Source organism: Sinocyclocheilus anshuiensis, unplaced genomic scaffold (genome assembly GCF_001515605.1).
Source record: "Sinocyclocheilus anshuiensis isolate Anshui unplaced genomic scaffold, SAMN03320099.WGS_v1.1 scaffold534, whole genome shotgun sequence".
Classification (NCBI taxonomy): Eukaryota; Metazoa; Chordata; class Actinopteri; order Cypriniformes; family Cyprinidae; genus Sinocyclocheilus; species Sinocyclocheilus anshuiensis.
This window is the reverse complement of record NW_015547712.1, coordinates 168833-175050: the sequence shown is the minus strand read 5'-3', so window position 1 is coordinate 175050 and position 6218 is coordinate 168833. Positions and strand designations below refer to the sequence as shown.

The 6218-nt window shown below is 34.0% G+C and overlaps 1 protein-coding gene across 1 annotated transcript in view; it reads left to right on the top strand.

The window, feature by feature from the left end:
- The window catches only part of LOC107704023 (dual specificity protein phosphatase 10-like), a 71172-nt gene that overhangs the window by 30979 nt on the left and 33975 nt on the right, over nt 1-6218 (top strand). The gene's annotated exons all lie outside the window — the stretch shown is intronic.

Sequence of the window (6218 nt, the reverse complement as noted above, 5' to 3'; positions counted from 1 at the left end):
TTTAGCAAATGGCTGCAATATAACAAAGAGTGAAAAATTTAAGGGGGTCTGAATACTTTCCGTACCCACTGTATATATATATATATAAACAAAAATAATAAAAAATACAAAACATTTTGAATTTTGACTTTTCAAACATTTCTTTTATATATTTGTGTTACCTGCAGAATTGTTTTTATTTTTTATTCAACACCCTCTTGCCATTCCAAACCCAAATGACTTAATTTTGTAAAAAAAAAAAAAAAAAAAGTAAATATTGATACAATTTTTAAAAAAGATTTATTTTTGCCATTTTTTGCTTTTATAAGGACAGGACAGTCATTTAGACTGGATGCGAAATGGGAGAGAGAGAGGGGGGACGGGATTGAGAAAGGTTCACAAGCTGGGACTCGAACTTGGGACGCCCGAAGCGCAACGGTGCTATATGTCGGCGTGCTGCCCATAAAGCTATTGGCGCCGACAGCAAAGACATTTATAAAGTTACAAAAGATGCTGTTCTTTTGAACGGTCTGTTCATCAAAGAATCCTGAAAAATTAAATGTATCCCAGTTAACAGTGGTGTATAAAGTACCTGAAAGCCATACTCAAGTAAAATGTTTGGAACTATTTTCATTGGTAAAATTGAGCAAAAACAAGTCTAAAATGTAAGTCACTTATTGCTTTACTGAACTTGTATAAAATGATTATTAAATGTGTTCATGCTGATATCTGCAGAAAAAACGTGACTCTTTGTGTGATATAGATTAAGTTAACTATAATAAATTATATAAATATAAAAAGCATACAGAAGCATTTTTGCCGTCTTCAATTTAGAATGCCTGGAATTTGAATAGTTTTAATAGACTAATGAATCAACGTGCGTGCACGATACTGTATCGACGATACTGTATCGCACACCCCAGACTCGACTTGAGTGGAAAATGAATCATCCGCGGTTGTGCGTGCACTTGTTTGCACATGAGCATGAGTCTAACTTGGAGATGCCAGACCACTGATTCGTCAAACCTGCGTTCCTGCAGTCCATGTTCTTCTGACTTCTGACTATTTTGTAGTAAGTAACGAATATGCTTCGAGGAAATGTATCGGAGTAAAAGTATACATTTTAATTAGGAAATGTAGTGGAGTAAATGTAAAAGTTGACTGAAATATAAAAACTCAAGTAAAGTACTGATGCTCCCAAAAATATTTAAGTACTGTAACGAAGTATTATTACTTTGTTACATTACACCACTGCCAGTTAATCAGAAATGTTTCTTGAGCAGCAAATCAGCATATTAGAATGATTTCTGAATGTGACACTGAAGACTGGAGTAATCTATCTATCTTATCTATCTATCTATCTATCTATACGGTGGCCGAGAAGTGCAATACAAATCACAATTCTGAAAACAAAATAAAAAATTACACACGCAAATGCAAATCTACAAAACAAAATAACAATTCAGAAAACACAACAACAATTCTGAAAACAAAATACCAAGTCAGAAAACACAATGACATATCCAAGTACAGGTGCATCTCAATAAATTAGAATGTCGTGGAAAAACAATTCAGAAAATATTATAACAAGTCAAAAAACACAACGACAAATCCGAAAACAAAATAACAAGTCAGAAAACACGACAAATCTGAAAACGAAATACCAAGTCAGAAAGCACAATGACAAATCTGAAAACTAAATACCAAGTCAGAAAACACAATGACAAATCCAAGTATAGGTCTCTGTGGACCAAAAAGGGGGCGTTTCTCAAACGTTCTATGTCATTTTCATCTCATCTAAATTATAATGCCTGAATACTGCCTGATAAAGTAGCGTTTATGAGAGCCACGCAGCTTTTGTGTACAGCTGTTACGAGATAAACCGTTCCAAATGCGCCTCCTACTGGCAGAGTATCAATTTGCATGTTCAATATGGCCATTTTCTACTTTTTAACTGTCTTAATGCTGTTGGATATAACTCAATTAATTTAATTTTCAGAATAAAAAGACTCAACTCTTAATATTTTGTATCTATATTCTCCCCTTTAAATTCGTTCTGCCCAACAAAAAAATCCTAATTTAACACACCTCTGCCTGTTTTTTTTGTTGCATTCCCATTTGCTCAAGTAGCAAAAGAAAAACCCACGATAGTGTTTTCACGACTTATAAAAAGAAGAGAAAAAAAAAGAGACAGAGCTATGTCAAATTTACCGTCGCTCCATAGACTCCATAGACGCTGTATTAGAAACACCCTCGCATTAGCGTTAACTAGTTTTTGTATTCTGATTCAAAAGTAAAATAATACAGAGTACAGCGTTGTAAATGTACATGCATATTTTTTATTCCATAGTAATGGCAATTCATACAATACATTTAAACCGAGCTACTTTAATACCATCGCCGAACTTTCTACCGCTAGTCTGCTGTTCTTCCTGAATACCTTGATTGACAGATGTCTCGTCCAGTCAGCGGTGAGTAATCTGTTCTCATACTAATGCCGCTGTCTCAAACTATACCTACCTCTTCCGGTTTGTCTGATTTGTCGTTGTGTTTTCTGACTTGTTATAATGTTTTCGGGATTGTTGTTGTGTTTTGTGAATTGTTATTTTGTTTTTTAGATTTGCATTTGTGTTTGTAATTTGTTATTTTGTTTTCATAATTGTGATTTGTTTTGCACATCTCATCCACCGCATATCTATCTATGTATCTATGTATCTATGTATATATGTATATGTCAGAATACCATGTTTCTTCCTGTGGAACAGTGCTGTGTGAGAAAACATAGAGTTTATATTTGTTTGTCCATCAGCGGACATGATAAAGCATCAAGATTTAAACAGATGATTGAAACAGCAGGCTGCTGGCAGCTGTCCGTTGTTGTCCTAGACTCTCATTACCTCTTAAATCTTGTTATTTTCCAGGCAAGACAAACTACCAGCCTGTTATGCACTCCACCATAGCCTTCCCTCCAAAAGAAAGAAAAAAACTAACCCAAACACAAAACAAAGGCCCCGTTTTGGCAGCCTAATGGTTTATAATTGTGTGTTTAATGGTGGGGGGGGGGAGATGTGCGCCGCTACTTGCGATGTGACGAGCCTGTATTGAGCTTGTGAGAAAGGAAGCACCAGGAATATCAGTACATCCTCTGCGTAGATTTCCAGCAGAGTGTGACGTGCGTGTGTGGAAACGAGCTGTGCGGAGGATACTTTCCTTATTATGGATTTGACATGAACTTGGCCCCCGGCCCTGGGGAATGTGATGAATGCATTATTTGATCTTCCTGTCTTTGTTTACCTCTCTGGGGCGTCAGCGAGCGGCCACTCACAACACGCCGTTAGTGCACGTCATTAGATGTTTTAATAAACAGTAATCACTTCCGGCCCTTTTGATGGACTGCAGAAACGGTAAACTGCGACAGTTATTTTTGGCTAAACAAAGGGGCTGAATTCCTGGCGTGTAAAGCAGAAGAGTTTATGAGTTTATGAGCTCAAGGCAGCAACGCTGGGGAGCGTTTTAGCCGCTCACTGATGCGAACCTTGACATCTTATCTGTGAATGAGCAATTGCCAAATAAAAGCATGTCTGCATGACAAACTTAAAATACACTGAGCATAAAAGGGTTCAGATAAATTTATAAATGGGGTCAAAACAGTGCAGCCTACTTAGCATTTCTGGGAATGATTTCACATATTTTGCATCAGTGCAGGATTGTTATCCTTAACTAAAACTAAAACCGTAAAATTTTTTTCGTTATAACATGTCAAGTATACTTGACTTAAAAAAATTTAAATATACCTATTTTATTTCAGCTAGCTGCCAAGGTAACATTTTCCTTTAGTTTAAGTTGAAATACTACAATAAACTAAAGCAAATACATAAAAATGAATAAATACTATATAGACATTTTTTAAAAATCTAAAACAAATAAAAATGACAAAAACACAAAAAAATTACAAAAACTTTAACTAAAAGTGAAAAAATTAAAAAATAAAGTCTAGTACTAAAATAAACAAAACTAAAGGTAAATTAATAAATATTTTATAGATATTTAGAAAAAACAGAAATGACAAAAACTTTAAAATTACAGCGAAAACAGAAAATATAAAATAAAATCTAGTACTAAAATAAAAAATAAACAACAACTAATAAAAATTAATAAATATTATATAGACATTAAAAAACAAAAAAAGACAAAACACAATTTTTGCTAAAACTTTAAAATGAAAGCGAAAACAGAAAATATAAAAATTAAATCTAGTACCAAAATAACTAAAACAAAAACTAACAAATAAAAATGAATTAATACTATATAGACAAAAAAACTAGTAAGAATGACAAAAACACATTACTAAACCAACAAAATAACTAAAACTTTAAATAAAATTAAAACAAATAAAAAAGAAAATATAAATATAAAAAATATATAAAAAACTGTAAAAATTACAAAAACAACAAAACTACTAAAACTAAGTCAAATTAAAGTGAAAACTGAAAATGTACCAATAAAATCTAATTCTGAATATTAAAAACTATAACACTATAAACATGCACTTGTGTATAGAGCTTATTGGTATCCATTTCAGTTAAGATACTTCTTTAGAAGTAAACTAACTGCCTATATAGACAGCTAAGCAGTTCACTTTTGTTTTTAGAACGGAGCGATCTGCTTCACCAATGTCAGTGTTATACATTCAACCCAGTGACATAAAAACGCCTCATAAATGTACTTTTTTTTGTTTTGTTTAGGGTCATTGTGATTCTCAGGAAAGGCCCCTGATCTGCTGTTGTCAGGCCGAGCAGACTGTTTCCTCGCTGTGATCCAGGGAGCTGTTGAGCTTCACTTGAGCTCAATGCTTCAAAACATAAATGTTAGAGCTGCTTCCTTAATGTGCTGTGCAGTGGAAGTCTCTCGCTCGTGGCCTCCGTGACCCGCAGCTCCTGAACCTCAGCTGCCACCGAGAGCTTTAACCCACGTTCTTACAGACCGGAAGCGCTACAGGAGCACACTGCATGTTTTTACTGAATGCAGTGGGAATATTTAAACTACTGTGCTGATAATGTTACGCAATCCACCTGAAACACACCAGAGAGTGTGAGTAAACCACTTTCAGATATTGCGTAATCTGTTAAAGTCAACAAAAAATAGCATTCGGAATCCATTTTACTTTGGTAATGTGGTGCATTTCTGTAAAACAGGATGTGCAACAAGAAAAAAATTAGGGCGGGACTTGATGTTTGTCATCAGGAATTGATTGGATGGTAAAAAAGGGGTGTGGCTGAAAATAAAAGGGCTTAATGATGTCATCAGGAAAGGAAGATCGTTTCAGAGCTAAATATTTAGGCCTAAATTTAAGATTCATGTATTTGAATTGTAGATAAAATCCATCTGTTTGGATCACACAGTTAACTTATAAACTTAATGTGATGCATATTTGTCAGACATACTGTAAATGAAACAGCTCAGATTTCTGTAATAGTCCTAATAAACGGAATGCGTTTTAAACACGCAATAACCAGGTTTATATATTTATCATCACTAAATCCAATTTATCAATCACATTCATTTTAAGTGATTGAATATTGCTTGTTTCACAGCAAGATATATTTTAACAATGTTCTTACTTTTTAACTGAATAAAGGTAATTGTTTTCACAATAAATAGATTTTATACTGAATCTAAGCAAATTAAATAAACACATTTCATTTTAAATGAAATTAAACAGATGCATATAATTGATAAATTGGTGTTGTGTGTGTGTGTATATATATATATATCATTCAAATTCAAATATATAAATCTTACTTTTATGCCGTAACATTTTTTGTTGAGTGCAGTATTAGGGCTGGACAATAATTCAATATCAATATGTATCGCGATATAATTCTTTTCAATAACGGTGATATGATTTTTAAACACATTTCCGATATTTCGATATACATTACCAGTGTTTCCCATGCATTGATTTATTTGTGGCGTTTGACTTCGTTGAATAAACATTAGCACTGCACGTTTCAAAATCATAACGTGGCGCGGGTGTTTTATATGAATGTATCTCTGAAGGGAACCGACTGTCTTCAGAATAGTTTAGATGGCATTTTCATTTGATCTGAAAAAGTAGTGTTCATGAGCGGAGCTGCCTTGATTACAGCTGTTACCGGAGAAACCGCAAGTTCTACCGCGCTCAATGCTCTCAATTTTCAATAAGCCCGTCTCCAGCAACATGTTTTTGTTGTTGCTCT